This window comes from Portunus trituberculatus, chromosome 17 (assembly GCF_017591435.1).
Source record: "Portunus trituberculatus isolate SZX2019 chromosome 17, ASM1759143v1, whole genome shotgun sequence".
NCBI lineage: Eukaryota > Metazoa > Arthropoda > Malacostraca > Decapoda > Portunidae > Portunus > Portunus trituberculatus.
Genome location: NC_059271.1, coordinates 16835348 through 16862847, shown reverse-complemented (window position 1 = coordinate 16862847; position 27500 = coordinate 16835348). Strand labels below are relative to the sequence as shown.

General features: G+C 42.8%; 1 protein-coding gene across 6 annotated transcripts in view; it reads left to right on the top strand.

Moving 5' to 3' along the window:
• The window catches only part of LOC123504842 (ankyrin repeat and fibronectin type-III domain-containing protein 1-like), a 447143-nt gene that overhangs the window by 183309 nt on the left and 236334 nt on the right, over nt 1–27500 (top strand). The gene's annotated exons all lie outside the window — the stretch shown is intronic.

Below are 27500 nucleotides of genomic sequence, written 5' to 3'. Positions count from 1 at the left end.
TAAGAAATAAATTCAAAGAGTTTCTTTGGCGATGTCAGCTCAATTTTTTTTGCACTGCAGATTTGGGAATTTTGTTGCAATGTCTTGTTTCATATATTTGCAGCTTTTTGGGGTATTTTTGTCAGCATGCTGAGCCTCAGTGAGTCTCAGTTTTGCCATTTGGGGATAATATGCCTGTTTTGTGTTGTAAATATGTTCCCTGGTTTAGTTGGTTATCTTTGGAAGGCGGTCCCGCTGTGTGGACGCGCTGAGGGCTGCCCCATCATGACACACGCTAAGTACATTTACCTGTACGTAAATTTTGTTGAAGCATGTTAGATGGATTATGTCGTTATGCTTGTTACTGTTATAGTGTAGAGTTAGGGGGCATGTCTGTGATGAGTGTACTGACTATCGCTAATGGCCGAGATTCGTGTGATATTGGCCATGCCTGGGGAGGGGAGCACACACGCCTGCAAGCCTGCCGCACCGGGATCGCATGTCGCCTTGTGCCTGACCGCTGCTGGAGGTCGCCACTGTAATGACAGTATGTGGCAATTTTTCAACACATCATGAAATATTTGTAATATGTAGCAACACTTCGCTGGAATCCTGGTGAGTATACAGAGTGAATGAGAGATGTGTTTGTTTACATTTATTGATGTATATTATACGATATTTTGTGTTTATTTTCAGGTGAGTTTTATTCATGTGACAGCGACTAAAAATATCATAATCAAGTAACTACATGGTTAATTATTTCAAGTCAACTTAAAATATGCTGTAGATGAAAACGCGTGGCTTTCGTCCCGAATAGACGAGAAGGTGGAACACCAGCGTCACAAGACAACAGCTTTCATTTTTAAACTGGCGGAATCTTGCCTCAAAATGGCGTGTGAGTTTTGTTTTCTTTATCATTTATTTACATACACATATTATTTTCTAAGGTTCTGTCAGTGTTGACAGAACCTTAGAATATAAGACGAACAGTGCTTGAACGGTAATGAAAGTGCAATTGACTCAGAAAGCAACATTCTCGGATTGCATGCTGCCTTGGCCAGAGCAGTTCTGGCGGGAAGGTTAAAAAATGAGGAGCAGCACTTACCTGGTCGTGTTGACCCCCTTATGTCCCAGGTGTTAGTATCTTCTGCTGTGCGATATAGGTTTGGTGATGCTGACCTGCTGTTTCCAGAGCCATGACAACATCGCTCCGCTTGAGTGCAAGGCGTCGATGTAAAGTGCGGCTTTAGAAACTCCTGTGTGTGTGTGTGTGTGTGTGTGTGTGTGTGTGTGTGTGTGTGTGTGTGTGTGTGTGTGTGTGTGTGTGTGTGTGTGTGTGTGTGTGTTTGCGTTTATTTTTCATGAAAAGTTGTGCAGACGGGAACGGAATAGTTAAATAAACTTTTCGGTGCAGCCTTTTCGCAAGGAATGTTTGGGAACTGAGCCAACCTTTGCGGATTCCAGAGTGCGTATGTGAAGTAGGGCGGAATAAAGAAAAGGCCAAGGAGAGGCTGCTAGTTTTTCAGTAAAATTAAAGGCTTGTTCGTATGTCCATTTTCTTAAAAAGTTCAAAAGTTAATAAATGATAATAAAGAAAATAATAACTCCCTAATATGTACAGTCCTGTAGGATCGAGTTATCACTTGAAGAATAAACATTTTGTTATCAGCCACAGCGAGCAACGGCATAGTATTTATGCTGCTGCAAGATGTATTATACATGCTGATAATAACAATAGTATTTTGGCATTTTCGTTATCATTAAATCTCCCGTAATTAAAACAAAGTGATTCAAAGAAGTTTTTTAATGTGGAGGGATTTTCCTTGTGGAATATAGCAATTATATACTGAAGGTGAGTTTAACAATGTCGGTGTTAATGAGAGTTTCAAACTGCAGTCTCCGAAAGAAAACTGTAGCAAGTGCTTGTAACTGTCAAAAAAGATCAACGGACATCGACATGAATGAACAAAGAGCAGCACTGGAGGAAAGACTGCGGCTCAAAAAGCTGTGTGGCCCTTGGGAGAACACTGGATACCCTTCCGGCCAGGCGAGTGTAGAGGGTCGGCGCAGCGCTGTCACTCCTTGCAGGAGGGCAGCGTGCTGGCAAGCTCTTCCTTAAAATCAATACCGTGGTGGCAGCATCCATGACGGACCTCTGTCACAGAATTAAACGTAGGGATTGTCTACTCATGGACGCTGTGTAGGTAGTTAGGGGAGTGGTCTAGGGGTATGGTTCGGAGAGTCCGAAAAAAAAAATTGATCTTAACTTCAAGCTTAACTCACAATAGAGAATTCCCGAGTACCAATTCCGTGTTTGCTAAACCAGTTTGTGTTACCTCCTACGTTCGTATAGTAGAGAATCTGAACAAGAAATGACCCAAAGAATCGGTGTGAGTTTAATATTTAATATTAATATTTCGGTTTATTTGAATAGCAGCTAGTACAGGTACAAAGCTGAAAATCCTACATATTGAACATGCTTATACATATATAAATTCCTATTTACTAACATTGATACATCTTAAGTCTACACAACCCCCATTTTGGCACTTGACCACCTGACATATGGTGTGCGGCAGCTATTTATAGCTCCAGATAAGCCTAGCGGTCTAGGCCCCGGGATGATGCCACCCCGTGTGCATTTTGTTTTGTTCGGAGTTTGTTTCTCCTACCCAGCAGCGGGTCACAACTTCCGTCTTACACCAGGTATGTACCTAAGAACTGCCAGTTGAACAGGGGCCACACACTTGAATAGAAATCTTGCCTAAATGACCTCTGACTTGTCCCGGAAATCGAACTCGGGCTTGCTCGATTGTGAGTCGAGCGTGCTACCACTGCACCACCAGATGTGTGTGTGTTTCACTGTTTGATCTGCTGCAGTCTCTGACGAGACAGCCAGAGGTTACCCTACGGAACGAGCTCAGAGCTCATTATTTCCAATCTTCGGATAGGCCTGAGACCAGGCACACACCACACACCGGGACAACAAGGTCACAACTCCTCGATTTACATCCCATACCTACTCACTGCTAGGTGAACAGAGGCTACACGTGAAAGGAGACACACCCAAATATCTCCACCCGGCCGGGGAATCGAACCCCGGTCCTCTGGCTTGTGAAGCCAGCGCTCTAACCACTGAGCTACCGTGTGTGTGTGTGTGTGTGTGTGTGTGTGTGTGTGTGTGTGTGTGTGTGTGAGTGTGTGTGTGTGTGTGTGTGTGTGTGTGTGTGTGTGTGTGTGTGTGTGTGTGTGTGTGTGTGTGTGTGTGTGTGTGTGTGTGTTAGGTGTCCGTTACAAGAGGCCAGGAAGTATCTTCGCTTAACCACGAGAGGTGGCAATCAAATCGAGTTGACGTCTGTTATGACCTCTAACGAATGATGGTCGCTGCTGGGCCTTGGCGCTGCTTCGTGATCAGCGTTCTGGCTTCTCTGGGAAGAGGAAGGGAGAAATGCTCCTCATTCGCCTTCACTGTCATGGACACCAACTTTGGTGCTCGTGCCGTCCTGTGTTCACCTGCCAGCCTGGAGCCAAGGTCGCCTCGTTTACTTAACTGATGGTATTGTTCGAAGAAAGTCACTATCTTGCTTAGGTTAGTTAACTTTTATGTCTTGAAAAGTTTTCTCTTCGCCCAGATTTTATGCGTTTCCATCCTGCTCCTTCGTCCCTTTTAGACCAACGTAAGCAAGTTAAGGAAGTAAAAAAAAACAGCTATCACAGACATCACACTTTAAATAAATCAACAACCGTAACATTCGCTATCAATTAGTGAAGTCTGAAATGACAATTGAGCCCAGAAGGCGAATGGGAATTAGAGGGACGCTGCGATAATGGCATAAGATCAAGTGGGAGCAGCAGGAATCCCCAGTCAGGCAATAATAATGCAGGACAGCTGCTGCCATATTGCCTCGCTGCTCTCTTATTCTCCGAAAGATGTCAGGCATTAGCATTCCCTCTCGTCTTCTTGCTTCTTCCTGCGTCCGTCTTCACTTCTACTCTACTCCCTCCTTTATATTGTTCATGTCGCTTGTCTGACTTTCTTTTCTATTATTTATTCTCTTATTTTTCATTCAAGTAAACTACTGGTCTGTGTTCGAACGTCTTATTTTTCAGTTATTTGTTTTCTATTTTAGTTAATAGAGTTTGTCTTTTTCTTTCCCATTCTGGATCTGTGTTTTCTTCTTTGGTCTAAGTCACGTGTGTATCACTCGTCCACAGTCCATCTTTCTTTTCTAGTTTCATCACTACTACTTTTCACTCAACTAACTTCCTTTCTCATTTTCAATTTCAAACGTTTTATTTTTATCAGTTTTCTTTCTTATGCTTTTTTTTCTATTATCCCTCCTATCTTATTTCATTCGCGATTCTTATTCATTCAGTCTTCTGCGCAACTTCTCTCATTCGTCTTTAGCTTTTTTCTCCACGTCGTGTTCAATTTGCTCTCCCCACGTTCGTCGTCCCCCTCATTTGCATAATTCGGTGACTTATGCATACATTTATTTTGTCTTTTTTAGTTAGTTAAGCTTCTTTATTTCTCTCCTGTTCTGCTGTATTCCCCAGAGAAAGTTGTGTTTTCTTTTTACTTCTCTTTCTGGTTCTTATTCTTTGTTCTTGTTGTTACTGTTGTTTTGTTATTCTTCTTCTACTCCTTCTTCTTCTTCTTCTTCTCCTTCTTCTTCTTCTTCTTCTTCTTCTTCTTCTTCTTCTTCTTCTTCTTCTTCTTCTTCTTCTTCTTCTTCTTCTTCTTCTTCTTCTTCTTCTTCTTCTTCTTCTTCTTCTTCTTCTTCTTCTTCTTCTTCTTCTTCTTCTTCTTCTTCTTCTTCTTCTTCCTCCTCCTCCTCCTCCTCCTCCTCCTCCTCCTCCTCCTCCTCCTCCTCCTCCTCCTCCTCCTCCTCCTTTTTTTATCTTTTTCTCTACATTGCCTATTCATTTTTCTCGCAATTGCATCTCTTATCACACCTTTCATGGTAACTTTTTTTTTTCTTTCATCACCATTCTCACATTCTTTCTCTTCCCCTTCCTTGCTCTTCACTTATCTTTTCCCCATCAGTTCCTCTTTATCGCTCTCTTCATCATGTTTCTTTCCCTCACATCACCAGCACGCACTCTCATTAAGACCCCATCTTCGCCCTTTCCTTCGCGCTCCTGCTGTACCGCCCTCTGTCTCCGCCATCATCCTCACTCATTCACTGACTAAACCATGCACTCCGTATCGATTTCGCTGTACCTGTTCTGTCTTCTTTGCCTTTGTGTGTCTCTGGGATGGTGGAGATGAGAGATTAAAGTTTCTATTTATTTGTTTTATTTATCTGTATTGGTAGGTGTCAGTTTAGCCAATATATATAGTTATTTTTCTGTCTATCTGTTCATTTATCTGTCCGTATGCATTTGAGATTTTCTACTTGTTTCATAGTGTTTGTAATGTACTTTAAGTGCGCTTTTTTAATATACGAAAGAAATATAAGGAGAAAAGTATTGTTTTTCATCTTCCTTTTCTTATCATGATAAAAGCTGATTTATTTATATTCAGTAGATTTTCCTCCACAGGACATCTTCCATTTGTAACAGGACGTGTAGAGTAAACCGTACGCCCCGCTAGAAAGTTATCAGCTAAAGTAATATACAGTTTTGCACAGTTATCTTGAGATTTACATTCATCTCATAGCCAGTGTCGCGAGCTTCCCCAGTTTTGTACATATATGTATTCGAGAAGAGAACTCCGAAAACTGATACTTCCACTCATCAGCACAGTCTAACCCATCATCTTATCTTTAGTACTGTCCAACCGTAGCAGTTCTCAGGGCTCCCGTGAGTCCTCAGTGACCGGTGCTACAGCTGAATTCTACAAGCCGCTCTTTCAACTTGTATCATTAGTTAGGCCTCGCTCTTAAAGAGACACGGAGGCTAATGAATACTTGATCACCATCGACATTAACTACGAGGAAGCCACTCCAGGTTCACACGCTATATACTATCTCTGTCTCTCTCTCTCTCTCTCTCTCTCTCTCTCTCTCTCTCTCTCTCTCTCTCTCTCTCTCTCTCTCTCTCTCTCTCTCTCTCTCTCTCTCTCTCTCTCTCTCTCTCTCTCTCTCTCTCTCTCTGGCTCTCGTTTTCCAATATCGTGTTTGAGTTGGTCAGCGCAAGGCAATATACAATTGAATTCCCGTAATAGACTTGAGGTGAAGGATAATAAATTGCATTGCAGCTTAGAGAGAGTTTCATCTCTCTCTCTCTCTCTCTCTCTCTCTCTCTCTCTCTCTCTCTCTCTCTCTCTCTCTCTCTCTCTCTCTCTCTCTCTCTCGATATTTTTTCATTTATTGTTTTCTTTTATGTTTTAGCATAGTTTTATTCATACATTCGTCAGTTTTTGCTGCCCGCTCGTGTAGCGACACCATTTTATGTACATAAATCTTATCTTTCCATTTTTTTCTGCTTCCTCATAAAGTATAGTAAATGTCACTAGAATAACGTTATACATGCATTCACTTACACTTTGTAATTCTTTCTTTTTTGTGCGTTATATATGCTTATTTTGTTGTTTAATGTCATGTATGCATTTCATTTCTTTTTTCGTCTCCACATAAAAAAATATATATTATAAATAGATATATATGTTTACGTTCCACACAACCGTGTTTTATGTATTCATTTCTTTTCCTCATCACTATCAGAAGAGAAAAGTGAGCTGCAGCTATTCGCTCTCTATGGGATGAGTCTATTGTGCGGGGTTTGATACTGGAGACAGCAAGGATTGGAAATCAAATCACCTCCCTCACTTGTCTTGCACTAGTGGGAAGACAGACAGGACAGACATGCAGCGGCTGCGTTATTGAATAAGACAGCGTTATTACACAGGGAACACTTTATATATTGATGGAGAGAATGAGTGCAGGATACAAAGATATATATATATATATATATATATATATATATATATATATATATATATATATATATATATATATATATATATATATGAGAGAGAGAGAGAGAGAGAGAGAGAGAGAGAGAGAGAGAGAGAGAGAGAGAGAGAGAGAGAGAGAGAGAGAGAGAGAGAGAGAGAGAGAGAGAGAGAGAGAGAGAGAGGTGAGGAGGTAGGGGGAGGGATAATGCAAATGTGGGCTATATCTATAAAGTTTGAGGTGTGGCTGGCGAGCGGTCATCAGGGGGTCGTGAAGGCCGGTGATTGCCCTCCGCCGCCACCTCACCTGACGCATGGCCGGACGCACCTCGATGCCCAGATGACCGCCGCCTGGAGCTGCTGGTGGTGCTGGAGGAGAGTTGTCGGCACGGAATGGTTATGGCACCCAGCTGGCATATATGGCGGTATAGTGGCGGCGGCAGCGAAAGGCTATTGCAGAGAGAAGACGGAAGATTCGTTAGCGAAAGGAAGGTTTCAAGCATCGTGCTCTTAGAAATACATGAATTGAAGATGAATGAGCCTTTTTCCTTGAACATTAAAGATCTCTATTGTATAGGTTACTGAATATATCGGTAGTTTAACAACATAAGAAAATGAGGGAAGCTGCAAGAGGATGTCAGGCCTACACGTGGCTCTCCTTGTATGAGCAAAGCTACTTAATTCCATCTATCATCTCCATCCATAAATTTGTCTAATCTTTTAAAGTTCCTTATTGACTCAACGCTAACAACATGATTACTGAATCCGTTCCATTCATCAACCACTCTATTACAGAACCAGTTCTTTCCCATTTCTTTCCTAAACCTAAATTTCTCAAACTTGAACACATTATTTCTGGTTCTATCCTGGATATTGATCATAAGAATTTTGTTAATGTCCCCTATGTTATAATCCCTATACTACTTAAATACTTCTATCAGGTCGTCTCTTAACCTACATCTCTCCTAGGAATGCAAATTTAGTTTCTTCTATGTTTTGACTATCTTTGCTCCAGATACATGCTTATAAGACGCGAAACTCCGTAAGGGAAAATAGGAACGTTAAACGAAATTGTAATGATTAAAATTACTTGTTTTTCTCCTTTCTTTCTTTTCTCGTGTTTTAGGAGACCAAAAATTAAAGTTGGCTCCGTATTTTAGCTTCTCCAAGAGAGGTATCGGAGCCTGTGACTGTAACGCACGCTGGCTACTTTACAGGTGTGACCTTTACAAAATCAATACACTCTTAGAATATCACATTAAAAAAGATGAATTTGAAGACATTAAACAGAGAAAAAGTCCCACTGTTAAGGTCAAAACAATTCCACGTCCATAAGTTACGAAAGCGACATTAGAGCATGAGAAAACAAGGAAAACTGCCAAAAGCTGCCAAGGTTCACGTGCATTAAACATGACTTTTCGTTTTGTTATTCCATGAGTAGTGGAACATATAAAGGTCAGTGTTGTGTGCTCGCTAATTATACATCACAGTTACTACGTACGCAATATTCCCTTGGGCTTTTCTATGTTGCAAATAGAAAAAAAAAAAGCTGAAATGTCACTGGTTACTTTAATTTTTACTCACCTAAAAGCCGAAGAAAGAACTGATGTATCGTTGATTTCCAACTATCATCCTCATGTAAGGATTTGTGTTATATAATTTCAAAGTTTTCTGATAAGGCTATTCCATTCATGTACTATTATTTGAGAACCAGTTCCTTCCCATCATTTATAGAAATCTAACTGTTTCAGGCTAAGCATCATTAATCGAACTCTGTAATAGATGATGAACTATATAAATATGAGTTCCGCTTAATAGGATATACGTTAGTTAGACAGAGCCGTAATCGATTTAAGAGGATTACCGTTCCCTTTTATACTTGCTAATGATGTTGGGGAGGGTGGAGGAGCACGAGAGAAGAGACACTGAGAGGATCCGCCGAGTAGAATCAAAGGACAATAGTTAATTTAATGTTAATGTAGGAAGTCCAACTTTGCAGATTCTCTTTTATGAAGGAAAAATGTACATAATCTTATTGCTGTTATTTTTTCTCTTAATTATGGTGGTGGTGGTGGTGGTGGTGGTGGTGGCTGTAGTGGTAGTGGTGATTGTAGTGGTAGTGGTAGTGCCTTGTCTCACGGTATACCGTGAGAGGCTATTAAAGTCCTCTCTCTCTCTCTCTCTCTCTCTCTCTCTCTCTCTCTCTCTCTCTCTCTCTCTCTCTCTCTCTCTCTCTCTCTCTCTCTCTTCTTCTTCTTCTTCTTCTTCTTCTTCTTCTTCTTCTTCTTCTTCTTCTTCTTCTTCTTCTTCTTCTTCTTCTTCTTCTTCTTCTTCTTCTTCTTCTTCTTCTTCTTCTTCTTCTTCTTCTTCTTATTATTACCACCATTATTACCATTATTACTATTACTAGCACCACTACTATTATTACTAGCACTACCACCACCACCACTACTATTACTACCACCACCACTACTACTACTACCACCACCACTAATAATAATAATAATAATAATAATAATAATAATAATAATAATAATAATAATAATAATAATAATAATAATGATAATACGTCTTACTACTACTACTACTACTACTACTACTACTACTACTACTACTACTACTACTACTACTACTACTACCACCACCGCAAAACACACCACCATGAACACTACAACCACTTCCTTCTAAACACACCAGCACATGTCCTGCCTTCCTCGTATTCTGATCAGCACTGGCACAGTGTGGAAGAGCGGAGGCTGCGAGCTGACCCTTGACAAGCGAGCCTCACTGGATCCTGTCACTCTGCTCTACACGCTTTGCTCCGCCTCCGTGCACCACTTAGACGCTCAAAGGGGAACCGACAGGCGGGAAGGAACGGAGTTGTGAGGAGTGACGGGGGTGGTGGAAGGCCGTTGGATGGTTAGGCGCCGCGGGTTTACGAAAAAGAAACATACGTCACAATCCTGTTATTGCTGTGTGTGTGTGTGTGTGTGTGTGTGTGTGTGTGTGTGTGTGTGTGTGTGTGTGTGTGTGTGTGTTCGAATAACGTAGCTGATTCCAATAATTGCGTTTTAAAGTGAGATCCGGAAGGGTTAGGCAGCAGCGAGACGGGGCGCGGACGGAGTGAGCATGGGCTGTGCAGGGAAAAGAGCCGGAGGATGCCGGGCAGGGGGCGGAGCTGCGGGGATCGGGGGTCTGGCCCAGTGCCAGCCGCACCTCAGCCCAGCACATTGGCCGGCCCAACCTGCAGCCACCGCCTCCTGCTACTGCTGTTTCTGTTGCTGCTACTATTGTTGTTGCTGTTGTTGCTGTTGGTGCTGCTGGCACTGTTAACAGCTGCATGACGCCCTGCCATGCGCTGCCTTTTGCTCCCTCCATCTGACTCTTATTACGGCGCGAAAAGGTGCATGTCACCTGTCACCAAGCGTCAGATCGTGTCGCCTCGTTATCTCACTCACAAGAGTTTTTCGCGTACACTGCGAGTCCTCCTTGTCTTGCGCTTTGAATCCTCCACACTGCTCTCAGAGGGCTTTCACCTTTGCTTGGAGTGTCACACCTGTCAGGAGCTGATGGTGACACGAGAACAGGTACAGAACTTAAGCCTTCCTTTCTTCACCATCCAACCTCGAGCTCCAAGTAAAGCCACGCTGTTCTTGACGTTGGGAGAGGCACGTCCATATTTTAGCCTATAAGGAATAAATACATATATGTCCGTTTTGGAAGTAACAACAGATAGTGTCGTTTTTCATGATCCAAGCGGCGTGCCCGGAACAAAGAGAGGCCCAGTGAGGTCTGAGCGGTCGCCGGCTGGACAAGGACGTGAGGTGCATCGAGCAACGGCACGTGAGTCGTCAAGGCCACTCAGCCACCCAGTCCAGCCCTGCCCGCAACCACCACCCACCTCACCGCCTCAACCTTATCATGCCTTGTCCTCATTGCGTTACTTTTTGTTATACCAAACTGAGTGCGAATTTTTTGTCATTGGCGATGTATGTTACTGCATGTGTGTGTGTGTGTGTGTGTGTGTGTGTGTGTGTGTGTGTGTGTGTGTGTGTGTGTGTGTGTGTGTGTGTGTGTGTGTGTGTCAGTATGTGCGTGTTTCTGGTGTAGGCCGATGGTAGGTTCATTTGCAAAATTTGAGTGAATGTATTTGCCCTGAAAGCGTCAGGCACTGGTAGTGAATGCCGTTACAATTACAGGACGGTGCAATACCACACACACACACACACACACACACACACACACACACACACACACACACAAATGTGCGTACGCTGATGATTGAGGGATGAGATAAACTCTTCTCCTACTCGTTAGTTTGCTGAATCAAGTCAAATTTTTCAAATGCGTAGACGGAAGAAAATGTAGCAGCAGACACGTGGAAATTTCTGTTTGCTGAGATTTGCGCGAGACTTCCGTCCCGCATAATTATAGACCTGTGTGCATGCTGAAAAAACTCTCTCTCTCTCTCTCTCTCTCTCTCTCTCTCTCTCTCTCTCTCTCTCTCTCTCTCTCTCTCTCTCTCTCTCTCTCTCTCTCTCTCTCTCTCTCTCTCTCTCTCTCTCTCTCTCTCTCTCTCTCTCTCTCTCTCTCTCTCTCTCTCTCTCTCTCTCTCTCTCTCTCTCTCTCTCTCTCTCTCTCTCTCTATATATATATATATATATATATATATATATATATATATATATATATATATCAAAAGTGTTTGCAGCACTTGATAACCATCGCAGTCTATCACAAATTTATATTAAAAAAAAGAAACATCCTTCTGCTTCAAATTATAGCGCGGCACGATGCTGAAACATATTGGTAAACATTTTGAACTAGCTATACACATACAACACCCTTTCGGTAGTGTTATGGATCAAATACACCTTTTAATGGCAAAAATGTTTGTACTACACTGGAGTTGGCATTTTTAATTAACGTTCCAGACAAAATTATATAAAACAAATTCGATGTAAGATATCGTTGCATTTGAACATTTACATATAAAATATGTCTTATAGAAAGAGAGAGAGAGAGAGAGAGAGAGAGAGAGAGAGAGAGAGAGAGAGAGGTGGAGGGGAAGTAAGGGGAGTAAAGTGCTCATTGTTTCCTCAGACGACCTTGTGTGTGTGTGTTGTGTGTGTGTGTGTGTGTGTGTGTGTGTGTGTGTGTGTGTGTGTGTGTGTGTGTGTGTGTGTGTGTGTGTGTGTGTGTGTGTTTAGTGTGTAATCGATATTAATCATTTACCCCCACCCTCTTATGCCTTGTTCCTTCGCTACCGTTTACTATCAAAATACGCTCAGTTGTGTATTTTATCGACACCCATCAACTTTATATGCCTTTAAGTGATGGTATTGACTTTAATCGCTACACTCTTTCCTTCCCCCGGCATTCAGCTTCATTTAAGTGTGGCTGACAGGAGCTTGGTTTTGTTCTCTTGTTCTCCTAGTTCTTACATCGTCTCTCATTTGTTCTTTCCAAAGGTTTCTGTCTCCTCTTCACTTGTTCTGGTTGTCTCTTCCTATATTCAGTGCAAGAAGGAAGATAAAGTAAGAAGTGATAAAAGATGTGAATTTATGTTTTTTTGTACTTCTCTCTCTCTCTCTCTCTCTCTCTCTCTCTCTCTCTCTCTCTCTCTCTCTCTCTCTCTCTCTCTCTCTCTCTCTCTCTCTCTCTCTCTCTCTCTCTCTCTCTCTCTCTCTCTCTCTCTCTACATGGATAGATGTGTTTCCTTTTTTTTACTCAGTGTGTGTCATGCCTCGTTCTCCTTTTTCTTTCTCTTTTGTTGCTCTCTCCTCCAGTAGATCCATATCGACAGCATGCATAATTACACACACACACACACACACACACACACACACACACACACACACACACACACACACACACACACACACGCTGACGTCAGAAGGTTGGCGACCGACCCTCGTCTGGCAATAAGTTTTTATCATCCGCTAACACAATGGTGGGGGACGCCTAACTGAATGTTTGTGTGTGTGTGTGTGTGTGTGTGTGTGTGTGTGTGTGTGTGTGTGTGTGTGTGTGTGTGTCGTTGTAACGTTTCGTTGTAACGTGTTGGGTGTCTTCTGGTGCGTTTTATAAAGTGATATGTACTTGTGGTGTGGTGCGCGGTGAGGCATTGTGGTGCGTTAGTCTCCAGGTAGTATTGTGCAGTTGAAACAAGGCTTTGGGTAATGGGAAATAATAGCGTGTGTGGGTGTTATAAGCAATGGCCTTCTGGGGGCAACGTAATGTGTCAGGGTGTGGCTGTGGAGGTGTGGGGAGGTGTGGCCAGATGGCACGTAGGTGTAGTAAGAGAGAGAGAGAGAGAGAGAGAGAGAGAGAGAGAGAGAGAGAGAGAGAGAGAGAGAGAGAGAGAGAGAGAGAGAGAAGAAGCGGATTGGCCAGGAGACATAGAAAATATAATACCTCTCTCTTACTCCCGTTTTCATACGTGTAATGGTGGGTAAGTATTTTCTCATATTTCCAAGTCTTTCTACAGCTGAAAGAGGTCACAGCAATTATACTTACATTGCTGCCATGAAACTTGAAATGTCTGATGTTTTTCTCTTTATTCTTTATTACTTTTGTATTCCCTCATTTGCTGGTCTTTTCTCCTCATTCTGTTGCATTTGTCTCTCTTTAGGCCTTTCTTTTCCTCTTCCAGGCTCTCATACGCCACTTTTCCTCCTCCTTCTCCTTTTCCTCCTCCTCCTCTTCTTCGTCCCATGCTTGACCTCTTGCTCTCATCTTCCTCCTCCTCTTCCTCCTCCTCCTCCTCCTCCTCCTCCTCCTCCTACTCCTCCTACTCTTACTCCTCTTCCATTCGTCACTCCATCTCCTCTGTGCCTCGTTATTCAACCCAGAAAGTTTCCTCGTCGTATTCATCTCCACTCCCTTCGCTCCAAACCGTGAAATGGATCGCCACTTTTATACCGGCTTGTCTGGCGCGGGTTTTCTGTTCCACCTGAGTAATAACAACGCAAAGGAAGCTCATGCATAGCTCTCTCTCTCTCTCTCTCTCTCTCTCTCTCTCTCTCTCTCTCTCTCTCTCTCTCTCTCTCTCTCTCTCTCTCTGACCACAAACCATGACTAGGAGCCCGCTTGAGTCCAGATCCATTTATGTATAGGTGTGTGTTCCTCCCCAGCGTCGGCCAGTCAGTGTGTTACAAAGCACGCGTGTATAGCCATGTTCATCCTCTCGCACATACAGCCTATAATTATCGATTTTCTTTGGTTTATCGCGTGTTTTTTCCATCTAAATAGAGTAAGTTTGTACACATTTCATGTTGTAATATTTATTCTTGTTCTTGGTCGCGTTCATGCAAGAGTTAACCAGTATTCCCAGTCATTCATCCCTTTCTTTGATGAACTGGAACTCCCTGCCTGCTTCAGTATTTTTACCTTCCTATGACTTGAACTCTTTGACGAGAAAAGTTTCAAGACACTTGTCCCTGGCTTTGGCTGACGCCTTTGTCTTTGTATGGTCCGGCACCTCAGTAAGCAATTTTATTGTAATTTTTTATATCTTTGTCGTTGTCCTTCTTATGTAAGAAAAATAATTCTTGGAATGAAAAATAGAATTATGTACGTGATAGTGATTCTGTTTGATTTCATATGCAGTATTAATTTTCATTTCATAATGCAGTTCAGTGTTTGGTTCTGTTACGTAACAAAGTATTTCTTCTGAATTTATTTTTGTAATAGTTCATACATCACACTGCACGTAACGGAAACTGGAAGTGAATTGTGAAATTTTACTGAGTGAATTGAAGTATTTCCTTCCTGTGGAATTCTTCAAAGAAAATAACAAGGCTTAAGTAAGAAATTTTATGTCATACTATTCACATTTTTCATAAATTTAGTTGCCCAAAGTTCGGAACTCAATCAGGTTGAAATTCAGCGAAGAAAATGTGTGCGCAGGCAATCAAGTCAGTCCGTCTGGATCAGCGGGTCCTGGTCCCGGGGAGGCGAAAGGGAGGTGGGTGAGGGGGCAGGGCAGTGGAGCAGGTGGGGCATTAGGAAGCTAGGTGAGGGGGGGGGGGCACAGGAGGGTCAGGAATATTCACAAGCCTGAAAAGAACGTCGATTCTTGAGTAATGCTTTTACCTCTCATATCCATCTTCGTGCAGTTGGTATTTCCACAATGGAATTTCTTCATGTTGGAAATGCCAAAGATATGCAATAGTCTATAGTGAAGCAGTGAACATGTGACGCAAGATAGCACGTTTGAGATTTTGATTTCTGTTCCATACTTGTGCCTTCCTATGCGTATCTTAAGAGAGTCGTATCAAAACACACCAGTAATGGGCCAATGTAATCTTACCCCTGTATCTCTCAATAATCTCCTAGCTGCAATTAAGCTGTTTTAAGTTATTATTTCCAATTTAGTCTTTGATCATGAAAACTTATGTTAATATCGAAATCACAGAGTCGAGTACATAGCTGTCAAGTCTGTGATTCCTTGTTGTAAATGAGCATAAATCAAAAGTATCCACAGTGCATAATAGAAAGAGCACATTAAAGATTATTAATGCAGTTACATTTCAAAGCTCAGTCCCCTTTATGTGTTATTGTGTTTATCAGTTTATTTTATCTACTGTTAGTAAGTCTGAATGAAAGATGAGCCATAGGAGAAGAAAATGGAAATAGATTTACAGCACATTAGAAATTATTAAAGCAATTAAATTCCACAGTCCAGTCCCCGCTGTGCTGTCAGGTTTGTCATTTCTTTAAGTGAACACGTGTAAATCAAAGATGGGCACGAATCATAAGAGAACAAATTGGAACGCATCAGTAATCTTCAAGGCCATTACCGATTGAGAACGCAGGGAGGGAATTGATTGCAGTTTATTTGATAGTGTATTTGGAGAAAAACTGTGTCATAAGGTTCGAAATATATTTCAGAATTCTTTAATTTTCATTTATCATTCATTTATTTCATTGAATTAATTCATTAATTTATTTTCTTGAGAAGAGAGGAGGAGACGAGAAAATGAGCGAGACTTTATTTTATGCCTGAAATAGTTTTTGTTTTACTTTGCCTTTGGTCTTCCTGCCTTAAGCAAAAAGATGCAGACATTGAGACGTGTTCCAATCCTGTTAATTTATTAGCAATTCTAGCGATACATACATCCGTTTCTCTGATTAATATATGAAAGGAGCTTCGGAATCCAGGAAGTCAGTCTGTGTACAAAATCTTCTTTACGTGTAGACAAAACAGCGACGCACACAAACGTGATTATCGAGGAAGGAGGCAAGACACCTTATTCTCTCTAGTCAAGATTCAGTAACCTAGAGGGCAGGACTCACCCTTCTTAATTTCCTCATTATTTTTTTTTTCTACTTTGTAATCAGTAATGGACTGAAAACACTTGACGCTTTTTAGAATCAGGTTTTATTCTTCATGAGCTCGTGTAAGTTTGAAAAGGTGTCTTTCAGCTCCTCGCCTACTTGTGATAATAAAGACATGACAACATTATCCCGTATCTTGTCAACGGGCTAATTAGCTTGTCTGCTTGTTAAACGGATCACCACTCAACGCTGCTATACGAAATGTGTTTTTCTTTTCAAATTTTAAATACATCGATTCAGCGAAAACGTGACCTGGTGACCAAGAGCTTGTAGACTTGAGCTCCCCTCACTCTCAAAAGAAAACTGTTCTGCAAGGATTCACAAAGGATAATCTTAGTAATGGAATGATACCTTTACTGTACCCTTGCAAATCTACCCACACAGATCTACCCTGTCTGAATCCTAAATGTACCTCTTTCTTCAAATGGCAAATCTGCCCATGCACTAGAAACCCCAACCTTTACCCAAGCTCCCTCACCTGTCGCCGCCACACCACAACCCTCCTCTACATCCCCGTTGTATATCGGCTGCTAAATTTTTAGTGAGTAACCCTGTTTACTCAATCCTGTTGGAAAGTGTGTATTATATTGTTATTCCTCCTATCTATTGACAACCTCCGCGCTATGGGTTCTCAGCATACGAGACACTCTTGTTATATTGTGTGATCGCTCAATCGTATGCCTTGCAGTTTACAGTTTCCTTACGATGAATTTTTGCATATTACAGAAAAAAGCTAGAAACAAGTAAGATAGAAAGGGAAAGAGTAAAATGAAGGCCTGGAAAAATAGAATATGAAAAGTATGAAAAATGAGAGATGAAAAAAAGGGATAAAGGAAGAAAGGGGCTGTATAATTAGGAGGAAAGGATGGAAAAATGATTGAGGCTGAAGGAATGAAAGAAAAGGAGGCAGGCACACGAGGAACGATTTCGAATATGTACGATTGCCCAGAAATAAGAGGCTGGGCAGGAAAGGAAGGGCAAAATGAAATGCAGTGACAGGCAGACTAACAGATGAGCACTGACAACCAGATAGAAAGACAGGCAGTGCGATGGACAAACAGACAGACAGACAGATCGCAACCTTTTCTATCACAGTCGTTGCATCATTAGTTCACTTGTGCTGAAATTCGGGTCCTCTCTCTCTCTCTCTCTCTCTCTCTCTCTCTCTCTCTCTCTCTCTCTCTCTCTCTCTCTCTCTCTCTCTCTCTCTCTCTCTCTCTCTCTCTCTCTCTCTCTCTCTCTCTCTCTCTCTCTCTCTCTCTCACACACACACACACACACACACACACACACACACACACACACACACACACACACAATCATCTATCTAGTACCAGTATACCTCTCCTTCTTTCCTATTTTTCCTCCCCTCTATTTGTTCTTCTCTTCCGTCATCTCTTCTTCTCCCTGGCCGTTTTCCATCTTCTATTCCTTCCCACTCTCACTTTTTTATTTTCCACGTACTCTTGACTCTCTCAAACCTATTATTTTGTGTGGCCCCATTATGTGTGTCGGTCCCTGAGGTAATATTTCTTCCTTCCATTCACTGCTGGGAGTCATTCTTTGTGTCTCGTTCCAAATGCACGTATCGTAATCAGAATAGGTAATCGATGTCTTGCCTTGTTCATCGTCCCCAAAGTGATTGTGTTACTGTATTGACTGACTGGTGTGTGTGTGTGTGTGTGTGTGTGTGTGTGTGTGTGTGTGTGTGTGTGTGTGTGTGTGTGTGTGTGTGAAGAGGGGAGGGGGTTGGCTTTAACATCGTGCTGTAATGCTAAAGTTGTTTTTTTTTTCTATTGCTCTCTCTCTCTCTCTCTCTCTCTCTCTCTCTCTCTCTCTCTCTCTCTCTCTCTCTCTCTCTCTCTCTCTCTCTCTCTCTCTCTCTCTCTCTCTCTCTCTCTCTCTCTCTCTCTCTCTCTCTCTCTCTCTCACACACTCTCACACACACACACACACACTCACACACACACACACACACACACACACACACACACACACACACACACACACACACACACACACACACACACACACACACACACACACACACACACACACACACACACACACACACACACACACACACACACACACACACACACACACACACACACACACACACACACACACACACACACACACACACACACACACACACACACACACACACACACACACACACTTTCTAAATATAAATTGATGCTTTTGTTTTCCTAAAATCTTTTTATTGCCTCCTCTACCTTTCTTCTTCCCTCACATCTGACTTGTTTCCCACTCTCCTCTTTCCTTTTAACCCACTCATTTCCCTCTCATCACCTCCTCCTCCTCCTCCTCCTCCTCCTCCTCCTCCTCCTCCTCCTCCTCCTCCTCCTCCTCCTCCTCCTCCTCCTCCTCCTCCATAAAAGACAAAAGAGAAAGAAAAAGAATGTTTATTTATGACAGGAAAATACTTGTCAATGTTCAAAACTTTATTGAGAAACTCACGGAAATTATACCCTCTTATTGTGTGTGTGTGTGTGTGTGTGTGTGTGTGTGTGTGTGTGTGTGTGTGTGTGTGTGTGTGTGTGTGTGTGTGTGTTTGCTTCTGTTCTCTCTTTCTCGTTCGCTCTCAGACTGCATTAAGAAAACAACAACACCAAACAACAACAACAACAACAAAAAAGAATTACGAAACAGAATATTCACCTCATCCTTTCTTCTGTCCTCTTTTCCAACTCCTCATAGTCACCAAAAATTTCTAGACAGCTACCGTTCACACCCCCTCTCCTCCTCCTGCCCATCCACCTTCTCCCTCTAGTCCCGCCAAGGCTCACCAGCGAGACACTCAGCTTGGTGGTTATCTGCAACATCACCCACAAGTATTATTTTTAGCCTCATTGATTTTCTTTTTTAATTTCTTGAAGGAGATTTTACGCATTCCACAAGATTTAAGTCTGTGTGTGTGTTTCACTGTTTGATCTGCTGCAGTCTCTGACGAGACAGCCAGACGTTACCCTACGGAACGAGCTCAGAGCTCATTATTTCCGATCTTCGGATAGGCCTGAGACCAGGCACACACCACACACCGGGACAACAAGGTCACAACTCCTCGATTTACATCCCGTACCTACTCACTGCTAGGTGAACAGGGGCTACACGTGAAAGGAGACACACCCAAATATCTCCACCCGGCCGGGGAATCGAACCCCGGTCCTCTGGCTTGTGAAGCCAGCGCTCTAACCACTGAGCTACCGGGTGTGTGTGTGTGTGTGTGTGTGTGTTTGAAGTAAGGTTGATACATCATGTGTGGGTAATGAGATGGTGAGAGAGAGAGAGAGAGAGAGAGAGAGAGAGAGAGAGAGAGAGAGAGAGAGAGAGAGAGAGAGAGAGAGAGAGAGAGAGAGAGAGAGAGAGAGAGAGAGAGAGAGAGAGAGAGAGAGAGAGAGAGAGAGAGAGAGAGAGAGAGAGAGAGAGAGAGAGAGAGACATAAAGGTTTGTCTATGGAGGGAATCATTGAAGAAGGGGAAGACTCAGCCAGTTATACTCACTAGAACCCCACTTGGGAAATCATGGAGTCGTAGGAGGAGGAGGAGGAGGAGGAGGAAGAGGAGGAGGATGGGGACGAGAACTAGGAGGAAGAGAAGGATCGGTCGTCGCCTTTACTCCCTCGTTTCCTCCGTAGCGTTGGCCACCTCAAGGGTCTGGTCGCCTCTTGGGGTCCTCAGGTTCCTTTCAGTCCCGTGTTGGCATGAGTGTCACTGGTATTTTTACTTTAATCATTCCCACGTGGGGTGTTTAGTGCTATACGTGGCTCGCCGCTTACTCTCCCTTCTCCTCCGCCTCCCTCTCCGTCTCCTCCTCCTCCTCCTCCTCCTCCTCCTCCTCCTCCTCCTCCTCCTCCTCCTCTCCCGCCTTGCTCTCCTGCTGTCCTACCTTCCTTCCTTTCTTCGTTGTGGTGAAATGAGCCGTAAACACACACACACACACACACACACACACACACACACACACACACACACACGGTTCTCTCTAATTTTGTAAATGGATATTCTTGATTCTCGCATCTTTTCTTGACCAGATCATTGGCCTTAGATGGATGAGGAGGAGGAGGCAGCGGCTACGGAGGAGGAGGAGGAGAAGGAGGAGGAGGAGGAGGAGGAGGAGGAGGAGGAGGACATTGACATTTTGCGAAGAAATTGAAACCATTGATTTTATTTATTTTTCATGAGTTCCGGAGAGTGAATAAAATGAAGATGCGTATGGCCCATTCTTCCATTCGTGGTCAGTCTCCTCTCTCTCTCTCTCTCTCTCTCTCTCTCTCTCTCTCTCTCTCTCTCTCTCTCTCTCTCTCTCTCTCTCTGTCCACTTACTTTTTTTTTCTTTTTTGCCTTTTCATGCATCTCTTCTGTTAGTTCTAATTAAATTCTTCTTTGTTTTATCACACGCAAATAATTAGTGAAATTAATTACCGAGCTCACAATTCCAGTCCACGTACTAATTGGTGCCGTCCAAATTTCGAATGATTTATTGATTTTGTATTCATCAATATGGCAGCTGATATGTAGTACATCTTGCTGGCGTGTGCGTGTTTTGTCCGTTTGTTTGTCTATACCGTGGCCTCTCGCGGTGTGATGCCTTTAACGCTCTGTGTGTGTTGCAGAGGAAGTAGCAACCGTGTAGCACTGAGGTGAAGCATCAGAGACGAGGCACGTTCAGGGATAGGACAGAGATTGATCATACGAACGATATTCCTTTTTTTTTATTGTAGGATTAAGAGTCATTTAGAGAAAGGTATGGGATTGCTGAGACGATCGAATTTTCTCAACTTTTTTCTCTATATACAAAGATTAATAGACATTTATTTATAGTGAGTGGTTGATGGGGCGAACAGTCTTCCTAACTTTTTCTGAATAGAGATGTAGAAAAAATGGATTAAGAAATAGTACCTGGCAGAATATAAGAATCAGGAATAAAGGAATCATAAGGGATGACCCATTTAAAGTTTTCGATCTCTTGATACTCTCCTGAAACAGCTGAAGTCGTAAGGGGATGGAAGGGATTTGAGAAGACAAGTAACCTTTAGAGTTGTTGTGTATAGAGATTAGATACATTGGGGAGTAAGGGACTGTTGAGCTGAACGATTCTCTTGATTGTGTATAAAAATGAGGGATATTTAAAGATTAGAAGGAATATGATGAGATGAACAATTTACTAGGCTATAGAAGGATTCCTTTCCTCTTCCAGCCGCTCATACACTAAGTATGATAAACTCACGGCACGTTAAAGAAGCACTACAACATATTCTTATAAAATATGAAACGTCAGCGTAAGAGGAAGAACAGGGGAAATGAAGAACTTTTAATTTCACGGAGGTTGATTTGAGTCGACTCAAGATGTAAAGTTTTGTAAGATTTTCAATTTTGTTCTATTTGTGGCCGATAGACTGAAGACTTATGGGACAGATCAAGAAGTTTCGTGACTGGAATGTCTTTTAGCTAAGAGAAAAAGAGAGGTAAAAATATTTTACGTAATGTACGAGTATTGTTTGGTGATGGATGGCAATTGAAGATTTTAAAATAGTTAAAACCTATTTCTTCTTCCACCGAGAAATGTGGGAGGTTGAATGTTATGTTAGATAGTGGGAGTTTAATAGCGTCCTCCGAAATAACTATCTGATAAATAAGTGAGAAAAATATTGTATCATTAGCAGCAGGCGAGGAGAGGTTGTGAAGTCCTTGCAAGGCCATTCAAAAGTAATAGAACCTGTCACATTCTCTCACTCGAGTTGTGTAACCTTAATATGAGCGTTGCAGTGGTGGAGCCGAACATGAGAAGCTTTAGTAGTACAAGAAGTGTGCGTAATGTTGATGCAGGAAATCTGAATCCGTAATGCACGACACACAGACAAAGTGATCTCTGAATATGTGATCCTCATGTCCTAAATTTCCCTGACTATGATTTCTAGCTGTGTAGACATCCTAACCTTAATTCATGTTCCCGTAACAGATAATCCTTCCGTTCACTTCAATTACACTTTTCGCTTCTTATTTCTCTCTTTTTCACAGTTCCATTTACATTTTCCTTCCTGTTGCTTCTGCTCCACAAAAATGGAAGAATGAACATAATGAAATATATTCTACCAGATATTGTTCTTCATCAAGTTGGGAGACCTGAGGCTGTAATATTCCATTTTCCATTGAAGTGAACGTACTTCCGTGTCAGTATATTATGTGACAAGCTTAAACAGAGTGAGTTAGTGAGCCTCTCTAAGGACTGAAGGAGACGCGGATTTGAATATCATTGAATAAGTATTGACATATGCCCTTTATTCAGAAAGACAAGACACAAAACAGAGAACAGAAATGTAAAGTAAAAAAAAATAATATCTTTTCCATCACTAACAACGTAAATCTCAGTCGCTTTGAGCAAGAACAGTTCATGTCCGGGAGGAAAGGAAATGCCCCTTTACAGGGAGGAAACTAGAACTGCGAACGATAGAGCTGCAGATATTGATATAGAGAAAGCCAAAGGAATTATGAAAACACCGCCTTGCTGGCCATTACCTCGCCGACTGACTCCAGCTCACTCAGATGTCCAACTCTCAACGCAATGGCGATTCTATTTCAGAAGCACATGTCCTGAAACATTTAGAATATTGCATGTGCTTATGTAAAGTTGAATCTTTAGACATCAGACAGAATATGCAGTTGTTAGGGAGCCGTTTAAGAAGTCTCGTGGCACCGATCTGAGACTTAAGTGAGAGTGTGGGCAGGGCGAGGGCTGGGAGTCTAGTGGCGTGCTTTCATTTTCAGCAGAAATCAAAAGTCATAAGGAATTTCCAGTGATTTCATTGACCCTCAGTGGTGGATACCAACACAGCTTTTTTAATGTTTTAATAGTAAAACGTGGTAAGTGAAGACTCTCATCAAGACGGTCAGAGGCGAGGGTTACTAGTTGCGCCTTGAGAGGAGACGTAATCTTCAATGCAACACGCCCCCGGCTCCCTTTGTAGGATGGCCGTGTCTTGCTCACTGACCGAGGAATATTTCATGAGGGAGAGGCGGCAGTTCATCCTAACATCTGTATGGACTGGCCTCACATTGCTCGTAGATATATTAAGGAAGGGGCGAGGATCAAAGCACGTCTAGGCTGTAATAATTATTTCCTTGCTTGACAGAAAATTAGACAGGGAGTAAATGTAAACACTTATTGTCGTTATTACTGAAGTTACTGTTGCCATTTGTATTGGCTTGTGTCACACTGCAGGATTGGTGATGATTAAAGCTCGTTGAGACTACTTGTTACTTTCTTGCTTGACATAAAACTAGACGGAGAGTAAATAAATACAGGTTTATTGTCACTATTATTATGGTTATTGTTGCCATTTGTATTGGCTTGCCTCAGATTCCTTTTATATCAAGAAAGAAGTGACGAGATAAAAAAAAGAAGAAAAAGAAAAAACACTCTTGGCATGAAACCAGACGGAAAATAAAAACGGATTTATCGTTATTACCATTATTAATACTATTTTTACAACTACTTCTTTATATATGAGGCACATTGGCGTGAGTCGAAACACATCGAGATAGATTTTTACTTCCTCTCGCTACACATAAAGCCTCAACTGAAACTTCGTGCTCTTGTTATAATTCAGCAGGGACTCGTGGCAAGCAACGCCCTCTTCCTGCAGCCTCTCTCATGCCCCCTCCCGCAGGCCCTCTCCCACCCATCTAACGGTAATTAAGGCAGGTCGTCCCATAACCCAGCTCACTCACCTCGCTCCTGCCCTGCCCTGCCCTCCTTCTCCCCTCTTCTTTATTGCTCTCGTCATCCCCGCCGTTCGAGTGATGAGTTCCAGTTCACACCAGCGCAGGGAGGGGACGTGTAATGCTGTACAGAAGCAACAACACCAACAAGAACACATATATCAATACTCGCTCACCTCTCCTCATTCCAGTATGAAATTAAAAAAGCACCAGTCCTTATTAACATTGGCTCCTGCTTCAGAAATTGCATACTTTTCAATATATTCATGTTTTCGCCTTTCCCTCTTTGATTGTTAACGACTGATGGGAAAAAAAATCTGTGAGTTAAGTAAATAATTAAAATGCACTCCGATATTTTCTTTTAATTTAGCATGGAGGAGACATCAGTGTGTGTGTGTGTGTGTGTGTGTGTGTTTCACTGTTTGATCTGCTGCAGTCTCTGACGAGACAGCCAGACGTTACCCTACGGAACGAGCTCAGAGCTCATTATTTCCGATCTTCGGATAGGCCTGATACCAGGCACACACCACGCACCGGGACAACAAGGTCACAACTCCTCGATTTACATCCCGTACCTACTCACTGCTAGGTGAACAGGGGCTACACGTGAAAGGAGACACCCAAATATCTCCACCCGGCCGGGGAATCGAACCCCAGTCCTCCGGCTTGTGAAGCCAGCGCTCTAACCACTGAGCTACCGGGTGTGTGTGTGTGTGTGTGTGTGTGTATGTGTGTGTAAAGATTCGTTGCATGGGATTGTGTTTCTCTTCATGTCTCTACCATCAGCATCAGTAGAAGGAGATATAATACCAGGCGAAAATGGTGAAATGCAGTGGAACCATGCGTGTTTTGGAGTCCAAGGGGTCTCCAAGCACACAGGTTCGAATCCTGTCCACGATCCGAGTGTAGGTTGGGCTTCCTTACTCGGGGCAACGGTTTCCTAGCAGGTGGGCTTTCAAATAGGAGGTACCACAAAAAATATCCCCTTTAGCCCTTAAATTCCCGTGAAAAGCCCACATGGTATAAAAAAAAAAGATAGGGCGCGAAAACGTCTATGTTTCAACGCCTGTGGTAAGGAATGAAATTGAATATACGCATGCAACTGCAGTGTGATTGTCGTGACCCTCAACGTTCCCTCATAAAACTCGGGGTAGATGACTATAGAACAATGTACATATGGCGATGCTTCCATAGTTGTGGTGCTGTTAGAGAGGCTGAACGAGAGGCAACGCTTAAGAATACTTAACCTTGGGGATGCACTTATATCGTGGGCGTGTATCGGCATGTTTGTGCTGCCTGTTTAAACAAGACACGCTACCTGGTGTTCCTGCAAAGCTAAAAACCTGAGAACGTTGGAAACGCACACCAGCGACGGTCTGCACACATTGCCGAGGCTCGTGTGGGGGCGGAACATGCAAAGGAGAGAAACACGACCAGACCTTCAGGTAATACCATCATTCTGACCTCCAGCCAGACGCACCGACGCAACATTTTCTTATCTTATCTTTCTTATCTTTCATGTTAGGCTTTAGCTTTGTTGGTGTCCGATTCCATCCCGTCAAGAGCAGATGTTATGTATGTATATAGCATTACCTTTGAGGACCATATTACGGACCACGCTCCGCTTGATAAGACGCGATCAAAGCGGCCACGATGGGGAACCTCTCCTAGTGAGCGCCGTGACGCTATGGGAGGCCAGCAACGCAGCAATGGTGGGTGGGAAGGAGGGAGAGGAGGAAGGCAAAGAGAAGGAAGGGTAGAGAGTTCAGTCCACCAGTAGTTCTTGGAAAAGGGGGATGAGTAACCTAGAAGAGGAAGCCTTCAGCCACGGCAAATATTTGTACGCGCGCCCAGCCCCGCCGCGGCCCACACAGCCGCGACTGACGAGCAAGAGTCGTTATGACAGGTGGTGGTGGTGGTGGTGGTCGATGCTTCCTCTGCCCCACCCCTTGCCCTCCTCGTACCCTCTCCAAGCCACCCCTGCCCTCCCACGCTACCTTCCATGTCGCGCGCCCACTCACTCAGACGTCCCCCTCTCATTTCAAGGTTTGCATCCCAGGCATTTCATGAGGAAAGTGAAAATTGCCCTCATATCTCTCACAATACTGCCAGTTTATCCTGAACCTCTCTCTCTCTCTCTCTCTCTCTCTCTCTCTCTCTCTCTCTCTCTCTCTCTCTCTCATTTTAAGTGTTTATCTTTATCTGAAACTCAAACACCAAATATGTCTGCAAATGTGTTTTCTTTCGTATTAAGTAGTTAAGGAATACTCCGTCTGGCCTGAGGTTGACTATTCATACTGAAGTAAAAAGCCGTGGTGACTCCCACACTCCCGCGTATATTTGAACAGAGATAGTCCATTCTCGTCAAGGAAAAGAACGGAGTCACCAAGGCTTATCAAGCAACGTTGGGAAAGACACAGAGGACACGTCAAAGGTAAATGCAAACGTGTGGAGGGAAAGGAAAGCATGATGTAGTAATAATTATCGCCTCGCAGTAATGGGTCGGACGTGCGCAGTGTTCATGAGAGAGAGCCGAGTGAGCTGCCAGGCGCACAATTCATCCCACACTGCATGGTATCTTCCTTTATATAATGTTAAATGAGGGAGGTGGTATTATATATAGAAATATATGAGACATGCCTTCAAAACTGACATGTTTTCTTTTCACTTGTAACATGTACGTACTTCTAATTAAGACCTCCTCATGCGATCAATGAGCGAGGTTGGGGAGGGGGGGGGGCAAGCACGCTTAGAAGTTTCGAAACAGTGTTTAACTGTTGAAGCTGATGATTCAGTTCCGCATATATATACATCATCAGTCTCCATCAAGGTAACTTAACTCTTTGGCTATTAGTTGCACCTGTAACTTAATTTTTCAAGAACGATAAGCAGTTTTACTAAAAGAGCTTTGTTAAACATTCGATGATAGCTTTTGTTGTGTGGTGTGAGTGTCGTCTTCAAAACCATCGCCAAAATTTTAATCTAAATCAGGCATGAAGAAGAATATGTAGTACCTATTAAATAACTTAGAGACTCTAGCTTCCTTGTTTTCTACACATTCTCTATTCTTACCGTTGCCACTGACGGTGATGTCACTAAAGTGATGCCTCACACGTGCAAATATAAATAAACAAGTTATACTTCACCTTTCCTTTCGTCATATTATTTTGGGAGAAATTTTGCCAGGTAGTGACGAATCGCTCCGCAAATAGGTTTCATTGTGAAGACATTAATGAAAAAGTTACTCATTTTTCATGAAAATGAAAGCCATATCCGGCAGAGAAGATTATCTCTTCCCACTTCCCGCTAATCTCGTCAGATCATTCGAGGGACGCCGCCGAGCCTGATTTGGAAATGTGTGTTTGAGTGGAGGTGCTCACTCGATGATTTGTGATTCCACGACCATAAATTTATGACATTGAACGCGAAATGCGGCAGAAAGTATTGTTGTTTCTTTGTGTTCTTATAAGCATTGGGTTCTGTTATAATGGTACGGGAAAAAATGGTAATGATTGTCTGCTGCCGCTCATTAACAC